The sequence below is a fragment of the Haemaphysalis longicornis genome, unplaced genomic scaffold (assembly GCF_048455015.1).
Source record: "Haemaphysalis longicornis isolate Haplotype H1 unplaced genomic scaffold, Haemaphysalis longicornis Haplotype H1 scaffold_9, whole genome shotgun sequence".
NCBI lineage: Eukaryota > Metazoa > Arthropoda > Arachnida > Ixodida > Ixodidae > Haemaphysalis > Haemaphysalis longicornis.
Genome location: NW_027526460.1, coordinates 165440491 through 165463918, shown reverse-complemented (window position 1 = coordinate 165463918; position 23428 = coordinate 165440491).

Here is a 23428-nt window from a genome sequence, read left to right as displayed (position 1 = left end):
GACAGTTTAAGTCTAAACCCTAGGACTGTGGGGGGAAAGGCCTCCGTGCTCGTGATGTGAGCGGTTAGTCTGTTAAGGATTACATGTTCTAGCACCTTGCCCATACACGAAGTGAGAGATATGGGTTGAAGGTGTTCGATAGTAAGAGGTTTGCCTGCCTTAGGAATTAATGTTATGGAGGCATGTTTCCATGCTCGGGGAAGGGTGCCTTGAGTCCAGCAATAATTAAAGTAAGCACTTAGACCCGTAATAGAAGGGTCGTCTAGGTTGCGAAGAAGTTGGTTGGTCCCGCCATCTGCACCTGGTTCGTATCCTGGCCGAATCAGTAGGAGGGCGGTTCTCACTTCTGCTTGCGTGATGGGTGCGTCCAGTGTTACGTTAGGCGAGCCGCGGTATGACGCGAGTGGAATTGAGGGACCAGTGGAGATGTAATGCGTGCTCAATGTGCGCAGGAGTTGTTCGTTATCCCCCGAGAATTTCTGTAATATAACTGTGAGGCGGTTGCGTTGTTCCGTCTTAGAGCCCGTCGGATCTAGAAGGTGCCTTAATAGGGACCAGGTGCGTTTCATGCCTAAGGTGCCTTTAATGCCGTCACAGATCTCAAACCATTGGTTACGGGTAACCTCAGCCGAGTATCTGAGAATTTCCGCTTCGAGACGAGCTACCCTAAGCCGAAGTTTCCTATTATGTTTTTGCTTCCGCCATCGGCGCTGTATGCCGCAGTACGCTGCCCAAAGATGTTGTAGGTGTGGGTCGACTGTTTGCGCCGGTATACATGGATCAAGGGGAGTACTAGTTTGTCGGACATCAGCTACCATTCGCTGTACCCAGCGCTCGAGACCTAGCGGTGAGATTTCTGGGTCGTCATGGCCACGGCGCACCTCTCGGAATTTGTCCCAGTTCAGTAAGTGGGTCCTGCGGAGACGAGTATCAGAATGTTTGCTCAAGGACAGCGTGGTTGGAATGATGAAATGAGCGCTGCCTAGTGTGTGAGTCAGATTGGCCCAGGCTGTGTTAAGGGGCGTTTAACGTGAGCATGAGGTCCGGGGAGGCGTCCTTCTAAACGCTGTTACCCACACGCGTTGGGGTCTGCGGATCCGATTCAATCACAAAGCGGAGTGTCTGTATGTGATCCCAGAGGCGCTGTCCGTTGCGGGTTCTGTGGTGATACCCCCAGGCGGTATGTGGCGCATTGAAATCCCCCGTGACCCGCCGCGGTGGCTCAGTGGCTAAGGCGCTGCGCTGCTGAGCACAAGGTCGCGGGTTCGATTCCCGGCCGCGGCGGCCGCTTCTCTGATTGAGGCGAAAAGCAAAAACGCCCGTGTGTACGAGATTTCGGCGCACGTTAAAGATCCCCAGGTGGTCAAAATTAATCCGGAGCCCTCCACTACGGCGCGCCTCATCGCCTGCGTTGCGTCGGCGCATTAAAACCCTACAATCAATCGAAATCCCCCGTGACAAGGAGTGCGTGGGGAACGGCCTCACGTTTTGCTAGGTAGAGTAATTGGTCGAATGAGTGGTTGACTGATCTGGGAGAGCTATAAAGGTTTAGTACGTACAGTTTGATGTCACCACGTTGCGGAGGGTATACCACCACTAAATCGTGAGAGATCGCGATGCTGTCAAATTGTATACGCTCTGCCGACACGTTGCGATGCACCAAAACGGCAGTGGTTAGATCGCGCGTTCCTTGATAGGCCTTGTAGCCGGGAAGCGAGACGTTTGTACCTGCTTCCTGAAGAGTTATTACAATGGCGAGAGTTTCTTGGGCCTGTAAGAAGGTCTGTAAGGCGCATCGCTTGTTACGATACCCCCTACAGTTACACTGCCAGACCCGGAGAGTATCCGTTTTACATTTCGTCGGTGAATGCATCGGAATCTGGGAGAGGTGTGCGAGAGGGAGTAAGAGCGTTTACTGCAGCGAATAGTTCGCGGACGGTTGACTGCATTTCCGCGCGCCTTGACTCAATGTTGCCTTGAATAGTGCCTATATTGGCGAGGAGGGTCTGGTGGAGGCAGATGTATTCAGCCTGTTGCGTCGCAAGGGCTTGAGTACATTTGCTCTCGACTTGAGCTATCTGGTCTCTCAATGCAGCGTCCTGTTGGTGAACGGCCTCGAGGGCGGATGGGGCATCAGAGACTGCCTTCCGTTTAACGGGAAGAGGGGGAGGAGGAGAGGGGTCATCACGCGAGGGGGAACCATGTGTTTTGAGCATGTGATTCCCCTGGCGAAGAGCTTCATTTTCTTTTCTGAGGGAGACTATTTCGGCTTTTATGGCCGCAAGCTCCTTGAGGACTACCGCGTATGCGACCGAGGGGGAAGTGGAGAATGGCCCTGAGCAGTGGGTGGACGGCGCTAAGCAGCTCACCTTGGGGGTCAAGAGATTGCCGGCTTGGTGGGGAGTCCCTGCTGCACTCTGCAGGGGTGGCCAGGTTGCAGCCCCGGCTTGGGATCGATGAGACAGGTCCGGTCCACGCCCGGTTTGTCTGGAGGAACCGGGCACGGGAGGGTGACGTCTGGGGTCCTCTTTTTCCTGGCCAGGTGGGGTAGTAGCGGACTGGGAAAGGTGCTGCGATGCGATCTTGGCGTAGGTGGGTGTGCAGCGCTTGGGTTGATATCTCCTGGGGCAGTCCGATGAGCCGGTGAGATGGGCGCCACCACACACAATGCATTGGGCGTGACATGGGTGTTGCTCCGTGGGGTTGACTTGGCCCCACCGGGGGCAACGGGGGGGGGGGGGGGCGAACTTGGTGCGGGGGCACACGTCCAGCCTGTGGCCTGAAGACCAGCACATGGGGCAGGCTTCGGTTTTTCGTCGAAATGGGCGGCAACGGTACGTCGTTGAGCGATATCGTATCCAGAAAGGTACCCTTGTTCCATGAAAAAGAATCTGGGCCATGTTCGGCGTGTTCAGTCTTTTAGCGTCCAAAATTGGAAGGTCAGGGTTGAACTCGCAAATACTCTTGTAGACTTGCTCTTCGGTGTCGTCCTCTGGGATATTAAATATTACTCCCGTGACCCTGTTGGACGGAGCGGCCACATGGGCCGAGACCGGGAAAAGCTGGTTCTTGATTTGAAGGGAGGTTATCGCCGGGTATGTTTTTGCACGTTCTTCGGAGGGTGTGCTCACCAGGATATAACTGGCGATCCTGTGCGGTTGTATTTGACCCGCGTGGCTTAGGGGGAGATTGGCCTGAGTCAGCACTGCGTCGGAAATCGTAGCGGGTGGTAGCGCGGAGACACCGCGTGGCCTGAGAATGATCTTGACATCCTCGGAGGGCAGAGGGATTAGAGGATGGGACCTCGCTGCAGGGCGTGGACGACGTGGGGGCGAAGGCTGCTCCTTGCCGGCATTAGGCTTGGTGGCCGCAGGAAGGTCGGCCTGGCGATGGCTTGTTTGGAGTGAACGTTGGCGGTGGCGGACGTCCGTCCAGTCAGGGTGATTGAACTGTTCGGGGTCGACACCCACCCCCTCGACGAGATTCTCCGTGGCGACGCCTCCGACGGGTGTCCGTGGTGGAGACCGCGCCGGTTGAGGCGGCGAGCACGTCGGGGTCGAGCTAGGCCTAGTAGGCCTAGCTTTTAGAACACCGTGGTGGAACATTCAGGCGCCAATGATTTAAATAACTGAGGTCGAAATCACCAAAAACTGGTGTCAGGCGAACACTCACGTTGTCAGGGACTCGATGGTATGCCACTCAACGCGGTTGAAGGCAGTAGGTACGGTCTGGGAAGAGGTTTTGCCGGAGCCCACGTGGATTACGTGAGCATTCCTCGGCCCCATAGCGGACTATACCCCGTCCACCCCACTACGGTTTACGTGGACGCATCTTGCTATCGACGGCAGGACGCATACGCTGTCGCACTAATCAGCCATCCCAACACTCCTCCTCTTAACTCCCTAACCGTCTGCACCATCCGGCCCGCTGAGGCGGAAGAGGCGGCAATCGCCCTAGCCCTTACACATAGGCCGCCCCCTACCACTATCATCTCGGATTCGAAAACGGCCATTCGAAATTACGCCAGACGCATGATCTCGCCCCTGGCGCTCGGAATTCTCCTCAAAAATCCTGCTACCGTACCCATGGGGCTGATCTGGACTCCGGCCCACACGGGCGTGGGGGGAAATGAGGCAACAAAAGTTGTTGCTGAGCTAGCTGGTACATACTTAAGAAAGAAGAAAAAACGTTGCGCAAACTAGACGTGGACGAAGAATGGAATGGATGACTTTATTACAGGATGAGGCCAATAGGCCCTGGTGTAGGACACGGGGAAAAGTGGAGGGGAAGATTGTTCATATAAAGTATGCACTGCCCTGTGAGCGTTCACTTAGCACGATATGCACAGGTGAAGTTGTGACGAGGGCACTCTAATACGACCATGATTGGGGTATCCAAAAGGAAAACAAGGCAAGACCAAAACGCCTGTATATGTCTTACCATGTCTTGTTTTCTTCGTCCACGTCTAGTTGGCACCACGTTTTTTCTTCTTTCGGAAATGAGGCAGCACATAGGGCCGCTCGAGAGCTCACCGTCCGAGCAGGCCCTAGCCTCGAACCCTTTCACGGAGCCCTATCAGCTCGGGACAGGCTCTTAACCTTCCAAGACATTACGGCACATTTCCGCCTCTCACGCCGCCAGCTCCCCCCCGCACACCCGGATTTATCCAACAGGGAAGAACGGCTATGGCGACTGGTGCAAACCCATTCCCTCTCCTGTCGCTACCACCTGCACCGTATTTATCCTTCCGTCTACACCTCTCCCAACTGTCCGGCCTGCAGAGCAGTGGAAACCCTGGACCATCTCCTTTGGAACTGTCTCCACAACCCCTATCCCCCCTTAACAGATGGTGGGCACTGGGCTGCGGCGCTGGGCAGCTTCGACCTGTCTACCCAACGGGTGGTCACGGTGAGGGCTGCTGCGGTCACCGGTACGACGGTCACCACGCCCTGGCCTTTAAAGGCTCAATAAAATGTTTGTCCTCCTCCTCCTATGTTTTTGTGCTGACTTTCCAAAGAACCGTCACACTTTCAAACAGTGGCTCACACTTGCACTGACGACAGTGATAGAAAACATGACCGGCTTCTTGCAAACTGGTCGAAGCGCAGTGTTCCGTAACCGGTTGTTGATGCCCGTTTGACCGATGTAGACCTTCCCACACCTCAAGGGAATATGGGAAATGACTCTTTCCTTACATTTTACGTATTTCCTGACAAGGTTTGTTTTAGACCATTCGCCGTGGCTCAATGACTAAGGCGTTGTGCAGCAGAGCCCAAGGACGCGGGTTCAAGATTTTGGACGTGTTTCGGAGATTTCTGCGGGGCGTTAAAGATCCCCAGGTGGTCAAAATTAATTGGGAGCCCTCCACTACGGTGCGCGCCTCATCGCCTGTGTAGCGTCGGCGCGTTAAACTCCACAATCAATCAACATCTGGTCTCCTCGATTTGGCTACACTTTCTACACCAGTTGAGGCGGTGCAGCACTCTTGCACTCTATTTGGCAGTGCAGCTAGCGCCATCTGCACTTCAGCCCTCGATTTGAAGCTGTGCTGCACAAGTTCTTGTACACTTCTGCACTATCCTCTGTGCGAGTTCTCGTCTCATGCAAGGTGCAGCGCGTTTTGGCGCGTTTTTTTGGTGCGTATCGTACCAGACGACTCCAGCATGATACTTGTGTCAGTAAACGGAGTAGAAACGACAGCGTTTCCCGTTTTAGACGAGAATGGTCATCACGTACAACGAGATAGTGCATTTGTTAAAGGGACAGACAACCGATTTTTGTCGCGTATATGTTCTCTAGCTCATACGAAAGCCAGCGTTTTATTAGCCCGGTAACCACAAGCAATTTTTAAACAAACTGTCGGAAATAATTTTATTTGGCAGCAAACTTCCTGAAATCGGAAGGGTGGCGGTTCGTAGTGTCGAAACCTGACACTACCATATGTGTCCCTGTCACGTGACCGGCAAACCTAGCAGCTACTGTAACTGTTGAAACGTTAATTTACGTATTGAAAACCTTTTACACAAGTATTTGTACAAGCTTAAATAGTATATGTATTTCTAAACATTACTTTGAAAATTCTAAAGACACGCCGCCCGCCGCCGCTAGGTTGCTCTCAGTGTGGCTAGAGTGAACTAGTGTGGCTAACTGAGCCACCATGCCCAGAATCAACGGCAGCGTTCAGTAAACAGACCCAGCGAAGGAGCTTTGACGATTCTGTCTGAGTTAGGGGCGTTTGTTCTGCCAAAATATTTGATTTCAGTCTCCAAATACGCCGATGGCAGCTTAAAAAAAAACAAAAAAAAACGTCGCGCCCAGGGAGAATCGAACTTCGCGCCTCCCAACGTGAAGCCAGATTCTACCTATCGTTTATCCAAACAGATGGCGCATTCGTGCAAAATAGACCCTTGCATTAAAAAAACACATAAAGGAACAGGAAAGCCTGCGATTCAAACTTTTTTAACTGGGAACAAGTTTTTAAATATCGTTTTTTATTTCGCATACAGACACAAGTATGTTGCCTAGCTACTCTATGTCATGGTTGCCAGCATTAGTTTTGGGAGGGACACATACGGCTCGTAGATCACACAATTCGATTTAAAAAGTTCTAGAGCGTTATCAGCAAAACCGTTTCTTGTCAAGCTGCTTTAAGTGATGCCCTTTCATTTGGGATAGAGAATATATACTCGACAAAAATCAGTTGTCTGTCCCTTTAACGAAACACAAGGTGAGTGAAATAGAGACAAAGAGATGTAACTTTTATTTTGACCAAGAGACGAGCTTTTAGTGAAGCTCGCCCTCAGTCCAAGATGCCTTAGGCAAAACCGACAAAGCCGACAAAACGGACAGAGTAACACTTGTGATAACTCGCTGCACTTCGTTTCTTTGTGCCTAGACGGCCTTTACATCAGCATCCAGCAAGAAGAAGCGCCAGCCAGCCCTACGCTCGCGGTAGCCGCTGTCGCTGGTCAGCTGGTCTCACCTCGTGCCGCCGTTAATCCTGCGCTCCCGCCTGCGACCCAGCCTGCGTTCGCCTTAGCCGTCTGGTCAGCTTTTAGCCCCTTCGTCAACACCGTCAACCGAAAGTGCAATGAGCGGGGTGTGGAGCCTCATTTGCAAGTACAGGGAACTCAAGGAGAAATTGGAATCTTGGGAGGATTCAAGTAAGCCCATCATCTATCGTACGCCACCAGATATGATTCTGGAAAGGAACTTACACCTTGTTTTGTCACGCTTTCTGAATGGTTATGCCGTAGTTGGATATTCAATAGCTGTTATTGTCAGGTGCTAATATACGGTAAATTGTTTTCGTAGGACAAAAAAGGCCATGTGGGAAAAAATGGCCCACGAAATTAACTCTGCATTCGTATGTCAGATGAGTGCACTTCAAGTGGAGACCAAGTCGAAGACTGTGGAGCGCACCTAAAAAAAAAAAAAAAACTAAAATGAGGAATGGCTCAAGCGGTCGCCCCCGTGCAGCGTGCGAGTTCGAAAAGTATGAACAGCAGACCTTTCATGTTTAAATATGCGTTTTCTTGGCAGTGAACTTTCAGAGGTTTTGGAGCGAGAGGACCACATTGCTACTGTTGCACTGCTCGCTCCAGGAAGGATTGTTGCGTAAGTTTCCAACGTATCACGTTAATTTTAGAAAGAAATCCCAATAAAACATCATCCCGCTATGTGTACAAATTTTCCTGGCGGCACATTTGAACTGCGCTTAATATGCATTTGTACAGAATTGTTAGCTGATTCTACAAGTACTATATGCATGCATGTTTCTGTGATGAAACTTTCCATCAGTACGGCAAACGAAAACCATTATTATATATCAAGCGTGGTCTTTCAGATAATTCTGGTTAGATCCCTCAATTTCCAAGTAAATTCATTTTACAGTGAATTGGCCTATTCGCTGCACAAATACCGACAATTTGCGTAAGTTTGTTGACATTCAGGCAATATTATTTCGAAAGCAACAGGCATGGAGAAAACATGCTGCCGGAAAATGAGCCTGTGGATGAAGCTGGAGATGAGGAAGTACCAGCTGAGGAGGCACCTCCACCCCGCAGCTGAGAAGCGACGGCATTGAGGAGAGGCGGCAGTCGGCAGAGAAACACAACTATTGGCAGCCTGATCAGGGTAATGCAGGGTGCGACGGATGCAAAGCAAAAGCAGCATGAAGAAAAAATTCGCCTTCTTGAGCGTCTCGCATAAGCTGTCGAGGCAAACAAATGATCGCGTGTGCTTTCTCGTGCGCAGCCGAGGCAAGTAAAATAATTCTGTCACAGTTTCTTCCGATGATTTACACGTTGTTCAGCATTGATGCTGGGCTGTGTGCCTCCTTCGGATTTCACACTGTGCAGCGGATACGTCGCTTCCGCTTGGTTCCTCATCATTGCCAACGTCATCATGAGCAGCAAGTCTGCAAGCTCTTCAATGCGACATCACTGTCGCATAACAATGCGATAGCACTGCATAATAATCTTGGCGTCGACAAGGTATAGTCTTCTGAAGCGTTACTTCGAAAGGCCACAGCAGTTTTCAATGGCCACCCTCTGCTGGCTGTGGTACTTGTTGAATCTTTTTTCCACACACACACACACACACACACACACACACACACACACACACGCACACGCACACGCACACGCACACGCACACGCACACGCACACGCACACGCACACGCACACACACACACGCACACGCGCACACACACACACACACACGCCCACGCACACGCACACGCACACACACACACACACACGAACACGCACACGCACACGCACACGCACGCACACACACACACACACACACACACACGCACACACACACACACACAAAAAAAACTGGAGCCATTGTCTTTGTACGGCGGCAAGAGCCAAGGTAGCATAGGGTACGCAGAATCTCCAAGTATATAACAATCGCCACACTTGGCTCCAGCCTCTCTTCAAGAAAGGGCTCTCTCTCAACAGCCGGGCCTCATATTAACATCCGAAAACCTGTTCTGGTAGTAGCGAACTGCCAGTAGAATAACTGACGGTCGCTTCTTCTGGTTGATATATGAGGCAGTGGAGGATCTAGATATCTAGATAAGCGAGCCATCAATGCACCCCATGGTGTTGCGGGGCCCTTTCCCGCCGCTTTTTGCCAGGAAGGCCATTTTGCTGCGGAGCATATCGGCAGTACTGTCCATCTTCTGCCGCACATCAGTAACACTAGCCCGGAAGGCCGGCTACAGCCAGGGAGTCCTGGACTGAGGACACCCCTCACTGGTCCGGAGTGGCTGCACTCAACGGATGGGACAAATAGTTTTTTCATCCTCCTCCTCCTGGCCAGCATATCGATTCAGCGCTTACCGCTTGCAGGAAGTTCAGCACCCTCCGCAACCACATCACAACTGACGATTAAGAAACGTCAAATCTATCGGCTACTGAGTACATGCCTGTTTGGGATCCAAGGTAGCTGAAAGTTATCACGCAACTATTTTCTGTTGTGATTTGTGGACGACCGAAGACACTTTTTGGGAAGAACGGCGACAGCTTGAACCGCGCGCAAGAATTGTCAAATGTCTCACGCGACAGCCGGAACAACCTCTTGAATTCGAAGTCAAAGTATTTGGTTGTTACCTGTTCGAAGTATCCGTTCACTCGGTGACGGTCGACGCGTGACACTTTGCACAAAGCAATAGAAAGGGCACAGTCAAATTCCTCGTCACTGTCGGAGTCCACAATTTTTATGAACGCTGCCAAAATGCACGCCATTAAAAAAAACTCCCACCTCCACTCGCGGGAACCCCTGTGTAGATGCGACGCATAGGGGGGTTCACGTTGCAGCGTTGGACAGCGGAGGAACGGTGCTGGAACGATGGAGCGGAGCGGCGCAGGCACCGCGTTTTATAGCGCGCATAATGGTGAGGGGACGCGCCGGCGCCAGTGCGTCTGCCGCGGCTATGACGCAACACAATCCACTTTAATCCAATCCAATCCAAATCCAATCCAAGCCAAGCCAAGCCAAGCCAAGCCAAGCCAATCCAATCCAATCCAATCCAATGCCCCTCGCGAGAGAGTGGTCGCTATCGGAGAGGAGAGGGGGTGAGCGGCGGAGAGCGAAGCTGACGCGGCGAGGGGAATGGGGGAGGGGTGGACGCCGACAACAACGACGCCGACGCCGGATGCAGGGACAAGGCGGGTGAATGAGATGCCTTCGCATCTAAACTGCGAGCGCGCAAACACGGACCGCAGCAGACGTTTGTGCACTTTAGCTCTCGATTCGGCCGCTGCACGGAAAGCGCTAGTGTACGGCTGCACTCGCACTGAAAGAACTGGCGCTGCACATGCACGACACTTTTGTGAACGAGTGCACAAAGTGCAGCCACATAGAGGAGACCTCTTGTTTTGCAGGCGCGTTTCTTTATTCCCGCACTTCCAGTGCGCGTGCACAGTCCGGACAGCTTACATGGCGTGGTTTTCCCACCCTTCAAAGTGTAAGAAATCGCCCAGCAAGGTACACATATCACCGTTTGATTCGTGGCGCATATAACTAATGGAGACTGTGAGGCCCACCGTACGGAGGTATACTCCGGTCTGATGTCGACCATCCAGGCCTGCATCGAAGCGGCGTCCTTGGGCTCAGCAGCTCAGCCACTGGGCCGCCGCAGAGGGTATGTTCGCAGCAAACTGCCGAGACTCCGCGTTAACTCACCTGTGGCACATGGACGATTGTTGTACGCAGGAGATTCTGTTAATACGACGCGAAAACAGACGCACGAGGGGTGCGTCTATGGGCGGCCAAGGTTGTTAAATACGCTTTCGGGCAGCCGTGGCCCCGGCCTTCACTGCGTCGCTCTTCCACTGAACACAGCTGCCATAGTCCGCCGTAGAAAATGGTGTCGCGACCATTGATTCAAAGGACACCGTAAAACCGCCAGTCTCACCGTGCAGAACGAACCACTGGCCTGCCCGCAAGCGCCAGGGTGACGCCGGGGCAGGTTACCCGTTGTGTAGCCCGGGTTCCGCTTTTACTGTGCAGTATACCGCCCAGTTTTGAATGAGCAAAGCCACCTCGCGTGCGTGGTCTTCATTTTCACGACGGCGCAAACTTTCCATTCACATGGTGTCCGCTCCCGCTGGCGTACATGCGAGCCATAGCTAGGACAGCCAGCCATTATCTAACCAACCTAAACCACACAGAACCATCCCTAACGGGAACAAATAACTGCAGAAACGAACCGAAAAGACCGGACAGCCCTGATTTTAAAAAAATTAGCGCGCATTTCCGCTCACCGCAGCCAGCTCAGCCAGCCCTTTCTTGACCTATGTGGACAGCCACATCCGACTTAAAGGGGAAAAACCACACAACTTAAAAGTAAATGCCAGCAAAATCCAAATCTATACAAATAACCACGGTGCAATAAATATATAACAGAAGCAGACTAAACCGACATAAGATAGGCAAAACGACTAAACGTACAAAAAAGAGCTGCCATTGAAACTGACCCGAAAGGGGATAGCCCCCGAAGTTCCGTCTAAATTGCACAAAGGTATCATAAATAAGTTAGAAGGGAGGCAAAAATACTCTTTCACGTATGACAGGGCAATTACAAAAATACAACGCATATGGGATTCAAACTCTGCTTTACAAACTTGCTCACAGAGGCGGAACCCATACACTGCGAGACCAGTCGGTTCAACTCCGCTAAATAAAATGTCAGAAGGTCCTCAATTCATGTTCAAACATGTCCACAGAGAAGCAACGTGTGGCTTGGCTGGACTAGGAAACGGGGCGGGTTTTTTTTTCCGCTTCGTCCCCATGGTTGCCAGACCAGGACTGCCATCCCCTTTACGGACTGCCTTAACGGGCCCCATACGTTTGCAGTACCTCCCGTGGAGACGAAGCAAAAAAAAAACTGACAGATCCGCGGCCTTTACGGGCCCCATACGCTTGTAGTACCTCCCGTGGGGACGAAGCGAAAAAAAAACAGGGCTCGAGCTCGAGCCCACGGCGCGAGCGAGCAGGGGTTTGTAACCAGAGCGGGCTGACAGATCCGCGGCCTTTACGGATGATGCGAGCTACCGTAAAAACCCGCGTATAATACGGACCCGCGTATAATACGAGGTGTAATTCTGGGACATCAAACTCAGAAAAAAAAATTCATCCGCATATAATGCGAGGTAAAGAGCACAGAAAACATTTATTTGCGTAACAGTTACCATTCAGTCATTGTCAGTTTTCGCTGGCACTGTCTCCCGACGTCCGTTCCGTCATCGTGAGGTTCGCTGCCGCTGTCTCCTGAAGTCGCCTTGTCGGAAATGTCTTCCCACATAAAGTGGTCCTCAGTGCCATCAAGGGCGTTCGAGATGCCGCATTTCTTAAGACTGACGAGCTCCTCTGGGATGCTGGCCCACGCATCCGCGATCCAGCCACAAATCACCGCTGGAGAAGCCCGCGTCAGCCATCCGGTAGCTGTCACTTACGGGTCTCCTGTCCCATCCACTCTTGGTAGCAGGACCTGATGCAGTCTTAGAAAGGCTTGTTGATGCAAACGTCTAGCGGTTACAGCTGCGATGTCATTCCTCCTGGAATGACAATGAGTTCGGTGCGGGGTTCGCGCAACAACTTCTTCACGGAATCAGCCAGGTGGCAGCGAAAGGCGTCCAACACGAGCACTGACGGGAACCCCCAACAGTGCTCCAGGCCGCCGACACAACACAGATTTTATCCAGTCAAGCACCAGTTGCTTTCTCCACCCGCAAATGCCGCCTTCGGTGACGCCGAACTGCCGTCGTGCGGCGCAATTCCTGATGGTCTCGGCACATAAAATAACTTTTCTTTTAATTGCAGCCGAATACTGCCTTCCTGCACCCGAAATCGTGATAGACTTGCGGTGAACGTGGCGATCCTTCGCGTGGTCAAAACAATCAAAATGGCGCCGGCTGAGATAACTTAGAGAAACACATGGAGGAAAGGAACATGGAGAAACAGCAGCCAGCTCACGCCACCGCAAAATGGCTCACCCCCCGCTGAAACCGAAACCGAAAGTTCAAATTTTCGGCTGAAAACTTTGGGATCCGTATATAATACGAGGCACAAATTTTACATAGTAAAATTTGGAAAAAAAAACCTCGTATTATACGTGGGTTTTTACGGTAATCAACAGAGGGCAGTCCTGGTCTGGCAACCATGGTAGCTCCGCGAAAAAATGGCGGGAAAATTTGCGGGTACGCCAGCCGAAATGCTACCGAAACGCGCAGGTGCCTCCCACTGGCATAGCAAGCAGGGGTAATTGCTTTTAACCTCATTATTTATATGCCCCTCGGGCCCTTTCACAACGCCATGCACGCATAAATCATGACGGAGAGGGCGTACACAACAGCGATTTCGAAAACGGTAGTAAGTTTACAAAACGCCCACACAGTAGAAACCCACGCTACCAAAACAAAATCTTAGAAATTGTGAAGAAAATCTGTGCAAAAATCCAAGAAGGCAGCCTCACTCAGTTCACCATGCGGTTTCCAGTAGCATTATTCGCGATCGTTTTCAAAACCCGCGCCATTCGTCGGCGCAGAGAAAAATTTCATTGGCTCTCATGTCCCGTATGACGAGAAGCAATTCTTGAAGCCCTGCGGCTTGCAGTTGAACACCTCGTCAAAGCGCGGCACGTGGCGCACGGCGAAGTCGAGGCTGCGGCGCAGGGCATCCGACGCACTGGCCGAGCACTGCATGAGCGCAAAGCGGCGGAAGAAGAAGCGGTCCCGGGAGTCGTGCTCTTCGACGGCTCGGAGCGTCGCCCACTCCGCTTCGTACGCCACGGCGAGCCGCAGCGCCAACTCGTACTCCAGGTCTCGGCCGCTCCAGTCGCGCCCCGTCCAGCCAAACAGCTCGGCGTTGGCGGCCAGGCACTCCGTGATCTGCATGCGCCGAGCGGAATAAAATTGGCCTCTCTCGCCACCAGGGTAGCCTGCACTGGCGATTTGTCGCCAAACTGGCGACTCTTCAAGACTCGTGGCGACGGGAATTCCAGTGGGGCGACTTGGCTACTTTCTGGCTCCCTTGAGTATTTGGGACTTCTTATAATTCCGGGCCCTTCCGATGCCCCACTTTCCATATTAAGGGCCTTACATGACCTTTCAGTGCATTTCCATTGTCGAGACAAACTATGCAAGCAGAACAGAACAAACATTTAGGCAGATGACGGCTATCTGGCAACGTCTAGAATACCAACCAACAAATCAGTCACTCAAACAAACCACCGTACAGCGCTACTTACCGCTACAAATCCAAATTTGCATTGCTCTTTTTATTATCCCGCACCTGACGGCGTATGGATAGCGTCAAAGCCTTCAGGCAACGCCATAAGTTGAGTGTAACGCTTCAGGAGTTTACGGGAGCAATTGAGATGCCATGCAGAGTGCTGGGAAGTGCACGGGAATGTAAAGAGTCAGCGAAAGTGGTAAGACATGGTGTGCAGGAAACACCCATTCCAAGTCATTCATATTACTTCAATTCTTTACCTAAACCTGCATATTTTAACTTTTTTGTACACAGTAGTCAACCGCCGTCGCTTTCCCGCACACCACAGCAAACGAATAAAATTTGTAATACGGTTTTCTACTTCGCAGAATTCATCAATTTTTTTTTCGAAAAGCAAATCAAAGTACCTATAGTAACATCCCCTTGCTGAAAATGGCTACTTTTCTGGCTCCGTTTCAAACATGCACTTTAGGGTGGCGACTTTTTTACTGCTTTCGGCCATTTCCCAGCGAATTTTCCTACCGAAGACCTGGCAACACTGCTCCCCAGGCCTCCTGTCTTGCTCCTACCCTGATAAACGCAATTTAGTTCGCTCAGATCAGTTAGAATTTCCCGCGCTCGCGCTACCGGTACGCCAGCGTTTGGATTTTTTGTTACTGTTGGGCGTCATAATAGAGCAACGAACACGAGGCTCGGGGGGAGGACCTCTTTGTAGTTTGCGATTAAAATGTTTTGATTGATTGTAGGATTTAACGCGCCGACGCAACGCAGCCGATGAGGCGCGCCGTAGTGGAGGGCTCCGGGTTAATTCTGACCACCTGGGGATCTTTAACGTGCGCCGAAATCTCGTACTATCGCGAAGCGGCGCCCTTTTCGCATCGAGAGAGTTTCGTACGCTAAGAATCCCTGGATCCGGACAGGCCGCCAATGGAATCTGAACCTGGCAACGTTTAACGCGCGAACCTTATCTAGCCAAGCAAGTCTCGAGGAGTTGCTCGAGGAATTAGAGGGCATTAAATGGGATGTAATAGGGCTTAGCGAGGTTAGGAGGGCAGGCGAAGCCTTTACGGTGCTGAAAAATGGACACGTGCTATGTTACCGTGGTCTAGAGGACAGAAGAGAACTGGGAGTGGGATTTCTAGTCAATAAAAGCATAGCTGGTAACATAAAACGAAAGGGCAGCAGGTCTTGTAATTAGGCTCAATAAGAGGTACAAGCTCAAGGTGGTGCAGGGCTACGCGCCCACATCCAGCCACGACGGCCAAGTAGTGGAACGCTTCTATGAAGATGTGGAATCGGCAATGGCTAAAGTAAAAACGCAGTATACCGTAGTTATGGGGGACTTCAATGCTAAAGTAGGCAAGAATATGGCTGGAGGCAAGGCAGTTGGGAACTATGGTCTGGGCTGTAGAAATAGCAGGGGGGACCTACTAGTTGAGTTTGCAGAACGGAATAACCTACGCAAAATGAATACCTTCTTCTGTAAACGGGAGAGTCGGAAGTGGACCTGGAGGAGCCCGAATGGGGAGCACAAAAATGAAATAGACTTCATATTATGCGATAACCCTGGCGTCGTGCAGGATGTGGAAGTGCTCGGAAGGGTAAGGTGTAGTGACCACCATATGGTAAGATCTCAAATTAGGCTAGATTTGAGGAGGGATCGCAACAAGCTAGTACGAAAGAAGCCTATAAATGAGCTAACCGTAAGACGTAAAGTAGAAGAATTCAGGATCGCGCTGCAGAACCGATATTCCGCCCTTAACGAGGAAGCCGAGCTTACGACACAGGAAGCCAGCGACAACCTTACACGCATTATCACGGAGTGTGCAGTAGAAGTCGGGGGCACTATGGCTAGACAGGATACGGGTAAACTTTCACAGGAGACGAAAGATCTAATCCGGAAACGGCAAACCATAAGAATCTCTACCGCAGCTGACAGAATAGAACTAGCCGAGCTCTCCAAGTTAATCAATAAGCGTAAGACAGCTGACATACGGAAGTATAATATGAAGAGGATCGAATACGCTGTAAAGAACGGAGGTAGCCTGAAAGCAGTGAAGAGACGTCTTGGCGTGGGGAAAAATCAGATGTATGCACTTAAGGATAAGCAAGGCAATGTCATCACAAATAGGGATAAAATAGTCACAGTGGCCGAGGAGTTCTATAGGGATCTGTACAATAGCCGGGACATACAGGATAACGCCGAACGAGACCGTAGTTCAGAGGAGATAGATCAGTAACCAGTAACGACCGAAGAAGTAAGGAAGGCTTTGAAAGAAATGAAAGGGGGCAAAGCACCTGGTGAGGATCAGATAACAGCAGACATCTTGAAGGATGGCGGAGAAATTGTACTTGAAAAACTGGCAAACCTGTATACGCAATGCCTAATGACCGCAATGGTACCGGAATCTTGGAAGAACGCGAAGATCATCCTAATCCATAAGAAAGGCGACACGAAGGACTTGAATTACAGGCCGATCAGCTTACTGTCAGTCGTCTACAAGGTATTTTACCAAAGTAATCTCTAACCGAATCTCTGCAACCTTAGATTTCAGTCAACCTAAAGAACAAGCATGGTTCCGTAAAGGTTATTCAACAATGGACCATATTCACACGATCAATCAGGTGATAGAGAAGTGTGCTGAGTATACTGAACCCCTATATATATCCTTCATAGATTATGAGAAAGCATTTGACTATGTCGAAATCCTAGCAGTCATTCAGGCATTACGGAACCAGGGGGTAGATGAGCATTATGTAAGAATACTAGAGGATATCTACAATGGGTCTACAGCTACCATCATCCTCCATAGGGAGAGCAGTAAAATACCTATAAGGAAGGGTGTCAGACAAGGAGACACAATCTCTCCAATGTTATTCACAGCATGCTTACAAGAAGTCTTCAGAACGTTGGATTGGGAGCAGGTGGGAGTAAGGGTTAATGGAGAATACCTCAGTAACCTCAGATTTGCTGATGACGTTGCCTTGCTAAGTAACTCGGGGGACGAATTGCAAAGCATGCTTTCCGCACTGGGCGAACAGAGTAGAACCGTGGGCCTGAAAATTAATATGCAGAAAACTAAAGTAATGATCAATAAACTCGGGACAGCACAGCAGTTTGAGATAGGTGGCGAGGCAGTGGAAGTGGAGAGCGAATATATCTACTTAGGCCAAGTTGTGACCCCAGATCCCAACCATGAGGCAGAGATAATTAGAAGGATCAGAATGGGGTGGGGTGCATACGGCAGACATTCTCAGATAATGAATAGCAGCCTACCATTGTCGCTGAAGAAGAAAGTGTATGACAGCTGCATCTTACCGGTACTCACCTACGGGGCAGAAACTTGGAGGCTCACTAAGAGGGTTCAACTTAAATTGAGAACGACTCAGCGGGCAATGGAGCGGAAAATGATAGGCGTAACATTAAGGGACAAGAAGAGACCGGAGTGGGTCAGGAAGCAAACTGGTGTTAAAGACATCTTAGTAGAAATTAAGAAGAAATGGACGTGGGCAGGGCATGTAATGCGAAGGCAAGATAACCGCTGGTCATTAAGGGTAACAGAGTGGATCCCTAGAGAAGGCAAGCGTTGCAGGGGGCGGCAGAAAGTTAGATGGGCAGATGAGATCAAGAAGTTTGCGGGTATAAATTGGTCACAGTTGGCACAGGACCGAGATAATTGGAGAATAATGGAAGAGGCCTTTGCCCTGCAGTGGGCGTAGATAGCCTGGTAATGATGATGATGATGATGATGAAATCTCGTACACACAGGCGTTTTTGCTTTTCTCCTCCATCAGGAAAGCGGCCGCCGCGGCCGGGAATCGAACCCGCGACCTCGTGCTCAGCAGCGCAACGCCTAGCCACTGAGCCACCGCGGCGGGTGATTAAAATGTTTGAATGCGTTTTGTCTGCTATCGGAAGAATTACGCCTACGCCTATTTTAATTAAAAACCAGTGTGAATACCACTCCTGGTATGAGGCTCTGCCTCAAATATACCTAATGCTTCCTTTTGTGCTGAATAGTGCTGACAAGTATGAGGGGTGCTACGAGATTTAGTAGTCGGGAAATGCCAATTCCAGCCTCTTGTCCACGACTGGACTTGCCGCCTGGCGGTTGAATCAAGGGACACGCAGAATGACCTACATATACACAGACCAAAGTCACCCCACCTTTTAAAGGTTCGGCTTCAGCTCGTAACGAGAATGCGTGGCTGTCGCTGAGCGCGAGGTCAAAAGGGCGCGGTGTCTACACAGGGCGCCCCTATGCATATTGATGCAGGGGAAAACTGGTTTTCTCTGGCGTGAGGACAGCAGTTGTCGCAGTTGGTTCATTCTCATCAACTTAAAATTTTAAATAACCCGGAATCCCTTCCGACTTTGGGCCACCGAATACTCGAAAACGTGTATCCACGTCACTTTGGAGAGAGGAACGGTCTGGTTTTCCAGGGTTTTCTGGGAGTTTGGGACACTCCGACGCTTTCGGACACGGTTACGTTGTCTGTGGCATGGAAGATGCCCCCGTTGCGCGAAGGAAGCGGCTGACAAAGGCTTCTGAGTCACGTCTCGTCGAGGAGCTTCTCCAGGATCCTTGGTTTGAAGCATGTGTCTTTCAACAGTATCGCATCTCCACAGAAGTTGGAATACACCGTCAACACATTTTATGAAAAAAATTGCGCGACTGCAGAAGAGGTTCGAAAGTGTTCGTAAACCACACAAGGGCAATGCATGGTGGTCGGATGATCTGGCGAGGGAATGGTCATCCGTGAGATCCTTGCGCAGTGAGTATCAAGTGTGGCGTGATCCGCTACTTCGTGCAGACCTCAGATTCTGCTATTACAGATCGCTAGGGCAGTATAGGCGTCACATTGAGGAAGCCAAGAATGAAGTTGTCAGGAGAAAATTCACCACAACCTCCCAGATGAACTGATTTGGCGTTCCTTTCGAAATTGCGTTTCAACACTTCTTCCGTGTTGCCGGCTCTCCGATCTCCCGACGATTCAACAACCTCCTCCACCTTGGAATCTGGAGCCCTGCTATTTCGAACTCTTCTGCCGGCGGACGCCCACCGACATGATACACACGCTTGTAAGGTCCACTTATGAGGTCAGTGGCCAGGCGCCCGGGCTGCGCGTGAGAACTCGCCACTCTGTCTGGCGACGTAGCACTGCCAACACTGCACAGCAGTCGACGCCAATTCGTCACGGCACGCACGGGAGACGAATTGTCTGGCCCACCGAATACCGCGTGGATAATACCCCATTGAGAACGCAGACGGCGCCGCCGGGTTCCGAGAATCGTCGGCGTGGCGCGCCTGGGAGATTTAATTGCCGATGTCGGAGCGCGCGCCGCGCGAGCCTCCATTGTTAACGCGCTCCGGTCGGCATAGGGAGGCGAAGCTAAAGTTTGCCGGGCGAGGGCAGCGCTGCACTATCCCCTCCGCGGGAGTACGCGGTGGCTGCCGCCGCTTCGGCACGTGCTTTTTTCGCTGCGCGCGTGCTGCGTTTTTCGCGCTAGGAAGAGGGCTGGGTAAAATTTTCTTTTGACTTATGAAACCATACGTGTAAGCACGTGTCCAGCAAGTTCGGTTTAAACGTAGAGTAGGTACTGAGTTCATTTTTGTCGACGTTTGTCTTGTCGTCTGCTACAGACCCGCCGCTCGACCGGCAGACTGCCCCGACGATTTTAAGGGGGGAAACGCGTTGTTCGGCGGTAGCCGGCTGCTGTCCTTTTGTCTGCAAGGCGACAGCTGTTCAGCTTGTCACAGAGTACTTTTCTCTTCGCGTACTCCCTTCGCGTGCTCGCGCTTCGGACATCCGGATTTTCTGGACTGCAGCAACACTGAGCCTTGCAAAAAATGTGATAAACGTGATTGGTTATGGTAATAGGTTATTTCTTACTCTTGAAACAATCAGCTGCATCTTATAAAAACGCATTACAAAGGCACACGCTAATTAAGGGGTGCGTTGACAGCGCCGCATTTCCATTTTACTTGTCCTTGCAAAATGCCAACCTATGCAAAATGTTAACGTATTGTGTTATATATGAACGATATCGAACGGCACCAGCTAAACAACTCCAAAGTTCATTTATTATAGCGGAAAACAATCATTGGCAGCATGTATTAAAAAAGTGTAGAATGGAGGACTCGTTAGAACACTAGTTCGCATTTTCAAAGCCGGGTAATGTAAACTGAAAGCACACAGATACAAACAAAAATGTGCCAACGTATTTTACCTTTCGAACCGCAGTGATCCATGCTTACCGTCTATCCTTTTGGTGCGCTTTCGCGGGGAATATGCAGAATTTAACGATTGGATCCTCTTCTTTCGCCTTGTTACTGTCGTGGCAGCTGACCATGCAACAATATGGGGGGTTTGCTTCACTTTCAGTTTCATCTTTTCGTTTCGGGCTAGTGAGGACTGTTCCCGCCGCCCTTTGTACGTGCTGGCTTAAGTGGCTCGCGCAGCCGGCGGTCGCTTTGTTCGCATTCGTGAGTAGGAGGCTGGATGCCTCAGGCGGTGCGGGAGACAGCGCGAGCTGCGCGTGCACTTGCCAGACGCGGAGGAGCGGGCCGGGGGGGCGTCTGCTTAGGGCGCTGAAAAGCCATTCACCAGACGCAGTCGTTTTGCGATGACTGAGGTGGTTAGACCAGCCAAGGGTCGCAAACAAGAGCGCTCTTTATCCCGTGAAACCGCCGGGGCACTCGGCCGTTCGACTGGCGCGTAGCAGACGACGCGTCTCTAGCAGACGACAAGACAAGCATTGGCAAAAATGGACCCAGTAGCTACTCTACGTGTAAACCGAACTTGCTGGACACGTGCTAATGTGTATGCTTTCATAAGTCGAAAGAAAATTTTACCCGGACCTCACCGTAGCGCGATAAATGCAGCACGCGCGCAGCGAAAAAAGCACGTGCCAAAGTGACGGCAGCCATCACTGTAAAAACAATCCGTAATTTTACGGACAAATTACGGACCAGATGGCCGTAATAAAACAGAGCCGTGTTCCGTTTGATGCAGAATAAAGAAAACACCCGTAATTTACCGGAAGTGCGCTCCGTCCCTCAGTATACGGGTGCTCTCTCCATTAGACGTCAAACGGAATCTTTTTCTGCTTTGCAAAATACGGGCGTTTCCTGTATGATTCAGAACAGAAATAGATCAGTTTATTAATAACTGCAAGAAATATATTGTCGTCTCGATCGTCGGGAATCGATCGAGAAGCGAAAACGGCGCCCCGACAACATTAGCGGCGTAATGAATGCGGCTCTGTTTCGTTAGTGTCTAAAGTTTAGCAAACTTAGGGAGGACCATGAGGCCCATACCGCTCAACACGAGCGCTGTATCTTGTCTTTACGACGCTCTGGCGACGTCGCTGCCCCGGACCTGCAACCTGCACATGCGTGTGTGACCGGCACACTTGTAGAAAATATAAGGTCACTGCAGAAGGAGAGTTGCCGAAGGTAATTTAGTTCTTAAGGAATCAATATCGCCCGAAGTATTTAGCCTAAAGCTTAAAACCAAAGCACAGCAAGCAGCACTACGTTTGAAATCGCAGTCGCAGGTAGTCACACACATTTTTGCGAGCGCTTTTTCGAAACAGCAGAGTTGATGGCAATCAACTATTATGGGGGCTTCGCGGAACCTTACTGCGCAAGCGCTATTTAAGAAATCGCACTTTATCAGCAAGGAAATCTGTAAGCCAGCTAGTAAACACCGATGTATGGCACACACAGGGTGGGCATCCATGCAGTATACAGGTCGTTCGGCACATGTGCAGCGTTCGTGCGGTGGTGCAGTGGTCTCGAGCGTCGTGCTCATTCGATCAACGTCGCGGGTTCGATTCCTCGTCGAAGTATTTTTTTTTCTTTTCTCTGAAGGTTCTATCAATTACGGAAAGACATGCTTTTTGAAACGGAGTGTTTGTTTTGTTACGTTCCGTAACGGACATTCCGTACTACGGAATGTCCGTCCTTAAAATTCTTTCCGTTGTCTAAATTACGGAAATATGTCCGGCAACATTTTACCAGCAGCTTTCTCCGTAAAATTAGCCATTTTGTTTTACAGTGCACCACGTACTCCCGCGGAGGGGAGAGTGCAGCGCCACCCGGCGATCGTTCCGGAGCCTATAGTGCACTGTCGCCGCCTTTTGCCCTCACCCCGCGGGGTCGCGCGCGCTTGTTCGTCCGCGAACGGGCCGTTGACCCAAAGATGGTGGCGCCTCACTGAATATTCCGTAGCGCGCTGAGTGACAGCTGTCTACGTGAATTTGGGCACTCCCTTACGCGTGTACGAATGCTACAGGGGCGTTCCGGAGAGAGCGTGAGCTCGACGTGTTATAAGGCCGAACTTGGCCGTTAGAAATCGTTCTTGTCTGAGCGCTGAGCTGGGCAGGTCCCAGCGGGACAAGGAGTCTCGACCGTTAAAGCTAGAGTGGGATTTGTGAGCCCCTAGGCTAGAGGTTAGGATCGCGTCGGAAGTTTAGGGTACAGCGCCGTACCAGGCAACTAGACGGATCCTGCGGCGAGAACAGAGTCTCGGCCGTCGTTTCTCGAGCGGTTTATGTACGCTCCGAGGATACGAGAGTTATACGAAGTTGGAGAAGCATGAGTGACTTGTTGCACTTAGAGCTAGCGTCTAGCTGCAGTTTGAAGCTTTTCGTTCCTATTACTCATGTACCCAGTTATCCTACTGTAAATAGCTGTATATAAACTCTTCGTTTCACTTAATCAACCCCAACGCCCCGAGTTCGTCAATTCGACCACCATCTCCAAGAACTTCAACACCATCGCCCTGCCAGCCTCCTGCCAAATCAACCGGAGCCCGGGCGATTGGGTTCCTGATCGACACCGGACTTCGGGGAAACGAACCACACCATCTTTACTGGGGCAGTCGACAGGATTTGGCAGAAGAAGTCACCAGGCCACAACCAGTGGCAGCAAGCAGACGCAAGCCCGCCTTCATCGGTAACAGCCGAGCTCCACGCGGAGTGGAGCGGCAGAGCCAAGCCAGCGCACAGGGCCAACGACGCGGCAGCCGACCACCGAGGGTGCGGGTGAGTGGGATTTCTTGCGCTTCGTTGTGGCGGTGTAGGCTGAGTCTGGGGTTGCGTGGTACTCACGCGGAGCATGCTGGCGAACATTGCGGAAGGAGACGGAAATGGTCAGACACATGAGGCGCCAC